The sequence below is a fragment of the Chiloscyllium plagiosum genome, chromosome 13 (assembly GCF_004010195.1).
Source record: "Chiloscyllium plagiosum isolate BGI_BamShark_2017 chromosome 13, ASM401019v2, whole genome shotgun sequence".
Taxonomy (NCBI): Eukaryota; Metazoa; Chordata; class Chondrichthyes; order Orectolobiformes; family Hemiscylliidae; genus Chiloscyllium; species Chiloscyllium plagiosum.
In genome coordinates, this window is record NC_057722.1 from 82,912,993 (window position 1) to 82,923,647 (window position 10,655).

Sequence of the window (10,655 nt, forward strand, 5' to 3'; positions counted from 1 at the left end):
TTCATCAGGTGGTTGTGGAGTACACGATTGTACGACACCTGATGAAGGAGCGACGCTCCGAAAGCTAGTGTGCATCTCCGAATCATGACCGAAATAAGAGGTTGGGAGAATGTTCTATTTACAGAATGTTGTCGGAATATGAAATGTGTGACCGGAAACTCATGGAAATAGAATCCATGATCATTTTTATAAGTGACACAGTACCATTTCGTGAAATTTGACAATGCAGAAAGTAGCCATTTGGCCTTTCCAATTCTCTGAAAATGTGATGCATGTAGTTCTATCCTTTTGGTTATTTATTGTTTATGAGCATTGACTGGCTTTTTCAAAATATCGAAGAAGGTTTAGGTTTTTTTCACATGTTTTCACAGACCATTGAACAAACATGAATGAGAAAAACCTCCAACAGGTGCTGAAGAAGAAGTAGGTGTTTGCTGATTTTAATCACAGCATATGTCAAGGCGGGACGGTGGCTCAGTGGTTAGCACTGCTGCCTCACAGCGCCAGGGACCCAGGTTCGATTCCAGCCTTGGGTGACTGTCTGTGTGGAGTTTGCACATTATCCCCATGTTGTATGGGTTTCCTCCGGGTGCTCCAGTTTCCTCCCAAATCCAAAGATGTGCAGGTTAGGGAAATTGCCCATTGTGTTCAGGAATGTGTAGGTTGGGTGTATTAGTCAGGGTCAAATATAGAGGAATGGGTCTGGTTGGGTTACCCTTTGGAGGGTCGGTGTGGACTTGTTGGGCTGAAGAGCCTGTTTCTACACTGGAGGGAATCTATGTCTGAAGGATGAATGATAGCTAAAAATCTAAAGAAAAATGAGGTTACAAATTTGTGGCTGACAGAATCTGAAAGCAAAGAGCAAAGGGATTAATTCAGGGACAAACACAAAAGTAGAGATACATGTTGGAGTTGTGTGACACCAACACAAAGCTGAACGTGAATTTGAACATTTTCCTGCAGTTGACAGCCGCAAGAGATCAGCTGTCTGAACTCTGGCTGTGTAATATAGTTTCGGGCAATTCTGGTGGGTGGTTTCTCCGATACTATAGATGATTACAGGGTTTACAGTGTGTGGTTCTTTAATGCTGAGATCTGTGGTGTTGTATTACTGGTCTGCATTGCCTGCATGGTATGTGGCTAATTGGTGTGTTCAAAAGCAATAAAAGATTATTCTGAACCCATTAGACAATGTCAACAGAGACAGGTGAAAACTATAGCCCCAGTATATAGTGCGATTTAGGAGGTGGGATTGGGAAAGTGCTACAAGCAACAAAGGGATTCTGGTGAAAAGATTTAGAGCCTTTGAGTGGGGGGGAGCGTGTGGAAACAATGTTAGTGAGCCAATGTTACATGGTTCAGAGAGGTCACTGAGAGTGCAGGGACTGTCACCATTTCCTAGCATTCAAGCTTGATATTAACTGCACTTGAAGTGTCTAAAAGAGATAAGGGAGGTAATGAGAGAAGGCTGAGTTTAGGTAACTTGATATTAAGAGTGAGGAGACATTCACATGCAACACCAAGAAGGCCGTGTATGTGTGTGTGTGAGAGACATTTGAAACTTCGGTGATCTTCAAAGAAGATCTTAAAATTAGATAAATTTCCACAATTTCAGATTTTTGTATCCTGCAACCTGAGATTTCCCACTTGCACTCAAACAGTAGCAGTACTGTTGAAGAAAGGAAGGCTGCTTTTATATAGCACCTTACTGCATCTTTCAGAAACAGCATTTCACATTTATCTTCTTTGAATACACGCACTATTTACTTTTTGGACAAATGTGACAACCAGAATGTACACAGCAAGTTCCCACACTGAAATAGTTTTTGACAGCTGATACTTAATGTGCTGTATTGTAAATCTGACTTGGAATGGTACAGCACAGGCCCTTCAGCCCTCCAAGTCCGTGCTGACCATGACACCACTTTAAACTAATCCCATCTCTCTGCATTTATCCCTCTATTCCCTGCCTGTTCACGTGTCTGCCTAAATGCCTCTTAAAGTTGTTTTTGTAGCCACTTCTAACACTTTCCCTGGGATTGGTTGAGATCAGTTGGCTGGATGGTTCCTTTCTGAAACAGGGTGATGCCAACAGCATGGGTTCAATTCCCATGCTCAGGTTACCATGAAGGATTCTCTTTTTCAACCTCTCCCCTTGCCTGAGGTATGGTAGCCCTCAGGTTAAATCACCACCAGTCATCTCTCTCTGTAATGAGAGAGCAGCCTCTTTGGCTTGAAAGACTGTGATGATTTTACTTGACAACTTCCCCAGGCAGTGCTTTCCAGATGAAAGTGAGGACTGCAGATACTGGAGATTACAGTGAAGAGTGTGGTGCTGGAAAAGCACAGCAGGTCAGGCAGTATCCGAGGAGCTGGAAAATCGACGTTTCAGGCAAAAGCCCTTCATCAGGAAGGGCTTTCCAAATAATCTACCACTCTTTGTGTAAAAACAACCTGCCTCACACATCTCCTTTAAATTTACCCCTTCTCACCTTAAACCTGTGCCACTTAGTATTTGACATTTCAACCATGGGAAAAAGACTCTGACTATGTGTTCTCCCCATGCCTCTCGTAATTTTATGTATTTTTATCAGGTCGCTCCTTAGCATCCAACACTCTAGTGAAAACAATCTGAGTTTGTTCAACCTCTCTTTCTAGCTAATACACACCAATCCAGGCAACATCCTGGTAAATCTCTTTTCCACTCTTGCCAAAGTCTCTATATCTTTCCCTGTAGTGTGGTGCCCCGAACTGCACACAATACTCCAAATTTGGACAAATCAAAGTCTAACCCAGCTGCAACATGACTTGCCAACTTTCTACTCAATGCCCCAAACAATCAATGCTCCTAAGAGTCCTGTCATTTACTGTATACTTTCCTCTTGCGTTTGACTTCCTTAAATATGTCAACTCACACTTGTCCAAATTCAATTTCATCTGTTATTTCTCCACCTAACTTTTCAACTGATCTATATCCTGCTGTATCCTTTGATAACCTTCCTCACTATCCGTCAATTTTTGTGTCGTCTGCAAACTTACTAATCAGATCACTTATATTTTCATCAAAATCATTTGTACATCTTACAAATACTAAAGGTCCCAGCACTGATTGTTGTAGACCACTGGTCACAGACCTCCAGTCAGAAAACCACCCCTCCTCAACTACCCTCTGTCTTCTATGACTAAGCCAACTTTATACCCAACTTACCAATTCACTATGAGTTCTATGTGGGATCTTGGATCAAAAGTCCATGTAAACAACATCCACTGCCTTACCCTCATCAATTATGTTTGTCACTTCCTCAAAAGACTATGAAGTTTGTGAGACAAGATCTCCCCTGCATAAAGCCATGCTGACTATCCTGAATTAGTCCATTTTTTTCCAAATTAGAATAAATCCTGTCTCTAAGAATCTTTCCCAATTATTTCCCTACCACTGATGTAATGCTCACTGGTCTATGATATCCTGGATTATCCCTTGTTAAACAAAGAAACAACTTGGCCATTGGCCATTCTTCTGGTACTTTGCCATTGCCAAAGAGGATACAAAGATCTCTGTCAAAGTCCAACAATCTTCTCTATTGCCTCCCTCGGTATCCTGGGATAGATCCCATCGGCCTGTCTTGTTTTTCAAGACACCCAATGCTTCTTCATTTTAATATTGACATGCCTCAGAATATCAACATACGCCTGTCTAATCTTACCACTTATCATGTCCTTCTCCTTGGTGAATATCGATACAAAGTACTCATTATGGACCGACCTACATCCTTCTAGTCCCATGTGTAAATTCCCCTATTTGACCTTGACCTACCCTTTTCCTAAATTAAATCTTGCTCCTTATATATTTATAAAATATCTTGAGATTCTTCATTAAATGGAGGTAGTGTAGGACTTCTAAGCCTGGGACTCATCTGCTCCATTCACTTTTCATTTGTTTTCCCTCTCTTCTCAGTTTTTATCTTTCTTTTCTCTTCTCTTTCTCTTTTGTTTTACTTACCTCTTAATGAAGAGCTCGGTCATAGTGATGGTGATTGGACCCAGCAGTGTGGACTCACGGTAATGGTGTTGGAATCTAGTTTATGTTCCTGGTGGTTCTGCGCCCAGCATACCTTCATGGAGGTTGTGTCGGAGGTGTGTTTGGGCCTAGTATGAGACCCAGTAGCATCAGCAGTGGCTGCATCAGTGAGGTGGAACTCAGGACGGTGGTGGAGCTGAGTTTGGGCTGGTGCGGTATTGGGTGGTATCATTGGCATCTGCATTGGCAAGGTCCATTGAGCACTCATAGTGATGAGAACATCTGTGGAGGTGAGATGGCAGGAAAGAGTCGTGACCTTTGTTCCAGCTGTGGTGACACAGCGAGCGGGGGCCCATGCCTGGCCATCAGGACCATGGCCCATGATGGGCACTTCACAACAAGGCAATAAGTAAATCAAATTAACAATCCCAATTACAAACGATATTTCATGGCCCCTCGAATCTTCCAAATTTCTTGTTTAAATTCTTGTCTGCTTCCTTTACCTTCCTCAAGGGCTTTGTTTGATTTCAGATTCCTAAATCTTACCTATGCTTCTTTTGTCTACCGAAATTCCCGAATCTTACCATCCTTATCTCTTATCCTCACAGAATATACTGGTCCTGAGTTTTGACGAACTGGCCTATAAAAGACTCCCACATGTTAAATGTGAATTTACCTTTAAACAGCTGCCCCCATTCTCATTTCTCCAGTTTCTGCCTAATATTGATGATGCCAGCCTTCCCTCAGTTTATCACTTTCAAACAGTCACAGAGGTTTACAACATGGAAGCAGACCCTTCAGCCCAACATGCCCATGCTTCCCAGTTTTCATAACTTCCCATTTGCCTGCCTTTGGTCCATATCCCTCCATACTTATCCCATCCCTGTACCTCTCTAATTTCTTCTTAAATGATGAAACTCACCAAAGGACCAGTCTTAGCCTTATCCATAACTATATTAAAATTTATGGAATTCTAACAATACATCTGCATATACATTATCTTGTTCACACCTTGGGCAGCACGGTGGCTCAGTGGTTAGCACTGCTGCCTCACAGCGCTAGGGACCCATGTTCAATTCCAGCCTTGGGTAACTGTCTGTGTGGAGTTTGCACATTCTCCCCGTGTCTGCGTGGGTTTTCTCCGGGTGCTCCGGTTTCCTCCCACAGTACAAAGACGTGCAGGTCAGGTGAATTGGCCATTCTAAATTGCCCATAGTGTTAGGTGCATTAGTCAAAGGGAAATGGGTCTGGGTGGGTTACTCTTTGGAGGGTCAATGTGGACTTGCTGGGCTGAAGGACCTGTTTCCACACTGTAGGGAATCTAATCAAACCTTATATATTTAAACATCCACTGAAACACAGGATTCTTCACTGCAGGTACTCGCCAAGTCAATTATGTGACATTCCATGCATGTACATTTATCCACATTCATAATGTCAAATGTGATGGAGACTGAGAACAAGAAAAACTATGGAATAAAAGGTATAATTTTAAAACTAAATAAAAAATATGAACAGAGCTGATCCTGAAGAACTGAACAAGCTAACTATATAAGAATAGCATTAAATACCCCACCATTCCTTGCTAATTACAATATTCTTCAGTTCAGCAACTATATCAGGATAAAGAGGACTAAAAGTAATTTATATTTAGATTATGTCAATATATTGATCAAAGTATTAGTGGAGTGCACTGATGTATATATAAATGTACCAGCAGAGTGTCAATATATTGTTAGCAAATTGATGAATTAGCTACCTCAAAATTATTGTATATCAATGCTTCTTTAGTATTGCTCATGAATACTCCAACAAAGAGTGTGTGTGAAAATATCACCTTTGAAAAGATGTGTTCAAATTACCTGTTAATGAGTGTATTTGGAATATTTCATTGAGATCATATGTCTATCCAATCCATGTGATCGCTATCGTGTTAACCTCTACTTAAAGTTGATTTTCTATTGCTTACACATTAACCTGTAGAGAACTAAGAGATATTTCAGTATTTGAAGTTTTGTACTGGTCAATTTCATTTCCAGCAATCCATCAAGTTTTATTATGAATTGTTACCAAATAAAATTAAAGAGTCATATATTATACAAATTTACTTTTCAAAATCAATGTTGAAATCAATTACACTGTTTTATTTTAAATTTGGATGTACGAAAAGTGAGTGAAATCTCATTATATCAGAGTGGTATCCCCTAGCTAATCAAATCATTTTATTTCTGCCTTTCAAAACTTTCCACTTTTGTTATTTTCAAAGCAAACAAGTATCTTCGTCTGGGTGAAGTATAGTATGACCTTTCACTTTTACCCCTACCCCCACCTCCAAATTCTCTACACTGCCTGACCTTGGGAATGGAGGCTAACTGCCCAGGTCTTATGATGGATGTTTCCAAAGATTCGTGTCTCTGACCTCAGACTGAGGCTCAGCTACCAGGGTCATTGAAGCTGCTTCCTGGCCCCAGGCTTATGTCATTAACTTCACTGATTGCCTTGGCTTTTTTTTCTAGCTCTTCTCCTCAATTCCATTATCTTCCAATGCTCGGGGAATTCAGAGGTTTCTAAGAAGTAGGTTTATTATTAATTAACAATGGTTAACAATGAATTAAAGTCTTGTTGTTGGGTCACATTTATGCACAACAAGTCAAATGTGTCTTTTCAGCAATTTTACGAAGACTCTTTAAATATTAACACATTACAGACAGAACTTGAAATATTGCTTTAAACGTTATTGCTTTCAAAATGGCAGAAACCAGATAAACATTGACCTGCTCCCAGGGTAGCATTCCAATGGACCAGACACTTCCTGTTCACTCCCATTGCATTGAATTCCCAATCCAAACATAACAATTAAGTACAAACTCCTGGTTTAAGTGTAAAATATTCCCTAATTATCCTGGATTTAGTGCTCAGCCACAGTCAGTCTATTGCCAAATGTTTCCTACAGGCAGCACCACATTACAGACATCTGCAAGGTCTGTACAATCTCTGCTTCTGTTCAGTTTTTTTTTGTGTTACAATTGAATGGCTGAGTGAGTGATAAAATTGGCTGTTGGTCGAAGATTTCTGAACTACTTATTCATACCTGCAATTTGTAGCAATCCTTATTCACATATAAACATCAAAGATAGGCATGATTCGTGGAACGGGACAATATTGTATTGGTGGCTTCCAGTGGTGGGATGATGTTAAAGGGAGAGGAGGGGGTGCAGTGTTAGTGAGATCAATGATTGTCTTTTCTCATCTGTGACCTGCTCAGTGGTGACATGTAAATGAAACCAATCCCAATAGTAACACTTTAAACAAACCTATAAAATAGGGCAATCTGATACCTAACATATACAGAAAACACTGAAAACTAAGTTTCAAACTAGGAATCTCAAAACTGAGAGCTGAGAACTAGGAACAATAGTTTATACTGAGAACCCTCAGACCGGTGAGTGCTTCAAGGCCTCAGTGGCTTGGTAAGAAATTCAAACATCGGAACCTCTGCTTCGTTGTAAGTTGAAAATCACACAACACCAGGTTATAGTCCAACAGGTGTGTTAGTGATGGGACTGTAATCAATACTAATGTGCCTCTTAGCTTACGGTAGTCATGTGACCATTGCCATAAGGTACACATGCTGGAGGCAGCCACCTTTCATAAAGACACAATGCAAACAATTTGCTGCCCAATGAAAACAGAGCATAGTGTGAAATGTGGAGCAGGAGTTGAGTGTTGAAGAGGTGTAAAAAAAAATACAGTTTCTGACAGGGAAAGATGCAAAAAAAAAGTTACTGGAAGACACTGAAAGAATCTGAAAAAGAACAAAGAAACCATCCAGACCTGAAACATTGTGTCTGTAATTTTTCCTCTCCCACCTACGGTTGAAAGGACAGGAGATTTGAGGCAAAACTGATAGTTTCTCCATGCATCAGGGGTGGCACAGTGGCTCAGTGGTTAGCACTATTGCCTCACAGCACCAGGGTCCCAGGTTCAATTCCAGCCTTGAGCAACTGTCTGTGTGGAGTTTGCACATTCTCCCTGTGTCTGTGTGGGTTTCCTCCAGGTGCTCCAATTTCCTCCTAAAGATGTACAGATTAGGGGAATTGGCCATGCTAAATTGCCCGTAGTATTAGGTTCATTAGTCTGAGGGGGGGTGGGTTGATCTTTGGAGGGTCGGTGTAGACTTGTTGGGCCGAAGGGCCTGTTTCCACACTGTAGGGAATCTAATCTAATCACGGCAACATTGAGTGTCAAAGAGCGGTGATTAGATTGTCTCTTATTGGTGATGGTTATTGCCTGACATTTGTGTGGTGTGAATGTTACTTGCTATTTGTCAGCCCAAATCTGAATATTATCCAGATATTGTTGTATTTGAGTATGGACTGCTTCAGTGTCTGAGGAGTCATGAACGGTGCTGAACATTGTACAATCATTGGCAAACATCCCTCACTTCTGAACCTATGGTGGAGGGAAGGCCATTGATGAAGTAGCTGAAAATGGTAGGGCCTCAGACATTATCCTGAGGAACTCCTGCAGAGACTGGAAGTGAGGTGATTGACTTCCAACAACCACAACCATCTTCATACATGTCAGGTATGACTCCACCCAGGGGAGAGTTTCTCTGATACCCCATTGATTTCAGTTTTGCTAGGGCTCTGTGATGCCACCCACGGTCGAATGCAGTCTTGATGTCAAGGGCTGTCACTCTCACCTCACAACTGGAATTCAGCTCTTTTGTCCATAGTGAGTTTTGAGAAGCTCTTTTGTCCATGTTCGTGTATAAAAGGAGAAACGTTGCAGGATAGGTGGACAGGAAGAATAAGAAATAGAGCAGTAGAACCTTTTGCAATATCTTCATGTTTGTCATTAGAATTAATGATCCTTTTTCTTTATCACATCCCATAGGCAGAGACATTTGGAAATGAGCAGAAAGAGTACTTCAGTCGATTTTCTGCTGTTATGGTCAGCAGCTGCAATTTCAGATGGGTACGGTTCCTTGGTACAAATATGAGGCTGAACGTCAGTGGATGCTGTGTGGAGTGTTTAGATAAGGCTGGCACATCACAATTTTGCTTTTTCACAGTTGAAAGTCCAGAGTTGGAACAGATACAGATAATGTACACTGTTGATCTCATCAGAGTTTATTACTTTTCTATTCACCTCGTGTTCCCTCTCACTGATTACTCTGATCATGGCATGGGAAAATGTCTGGGTGCAGGAGGTTATGGAGGAGAATGAACTTTTCACCTTGTGATTTAATCATTCATCACAGAAAATTTGTAAAACTTAGTGGGCCTTGAGCTCATCCCTTTATGAGAAGGTATTCACATCTGGACAGTTAAACCTGCTGGACCTTAAATATGGAGCAATTCTTACTTTGCTGAGTGATGTCACACTCCCTGTGAGTCTTTAGTCCATACTCGCCTATGTTCCACAGGGAATGGCAGGATGTGAACTCATCACTTGCATTCGACACCCACAAGGATATGGGAGGGCACATTATAAAGCACAGTGCTTTGAGTTTGGGGTGTTTTATTTATTAATCTCCTATTTTTCTCCTGCACATATTCTGTGCAATTGAGGTAGATGTGTAAATTGTGATGTTTTAGCAGCTACTTTGTGCAGATTTGCACCCATGCATGGTCAGCAGTGAGCTGCGATCCCAAAACAAACCGTATCTCCCTCATCCTGGCTAGAATTCAGTTTTTGTATGCAACTGCTCAACAAAAGTTATTCATTGAAAAGCAATGTGTTTTAATCTCAAATGTGGCAACCTTTGATCATTTGCGGTCTCTACATACATTATTTATATTTACAGGAAAAGTACATTTCAATTGTGAAAATACTCAAAATGCAAGAGCATTTATTATCCTATATAACTCATGGGGAGCAGTTTACTCTTTTGTACATTATTGGGAAGCAGTTCGATTCTTCCTCTATGTATCTAGCTACAATTGATTACCTATTCTATAGTTATTACATTAGCCACCATCCTTACCCTACACGCTACTCTTTCGCAGCTGTCTGTTATTCCCATATAACTCAACGGAGCTGTCTGTAATCTGTATGTAGCTCACAAGGCACTGTCTATCATCCTGTACATAATTCATTGACAAATTCTTTTTATTATCCTATTTGTAACTCTTTGACAGCTGCCTGTTATCCTGTAAGTAACTCAAAGGAGATCAGCTGTTATCACGTATGTAATTCAGTGCTGGCTGTTTATTATCCTCTGCGTAACTCACTGCATTGTATTATCCTCTAGGTAAATCTGTGCCAGGGGTCTGTTTCACTCACTGTCAGGTTTCTGCTGTCTTTTGAAATTCACTGCTATATCTCTACACCATTGAAGGAATAAGGTTCAACATCATTTTCACATGACGTTAAATATCTCAACCTTACTGTGACGCTCACTGGGGATCAAAGCTATGTCAAACTGCATGGTACTACAAGCAATAGGACTGAAAGACTGAACTGCAACAGAAACAACAGAAAAATGTTATTTAAAGTTTGTGTAATGTTAAAATGCACTGTACTTTTGAAAGTGATTTTTTAAATTTCCGCAATGCAAAGGGGAGGGGAGGAAAGGGAAGGAGGATAGGGTAGGGGGAGAGGGGAGGTTAGAGTAAAGAGGGGAGAGGAG

The 10,655-nt window shown here is 40.9% G+C and overlaps 1 protein-coding gene across 7 annotated transcripts in view; it reads left to right on the top strand.

Annotated features, from left to right (window-relative positions):
* mecom (MDS1 and EVI1 complex locus) overlaps positions 1-10,655 on the top strand; it is a 1,133,356-nt gene that overhangs the window by 526,931 nt on the left and 595,770 nt on the right. The window lies entirely within an intron of this gene.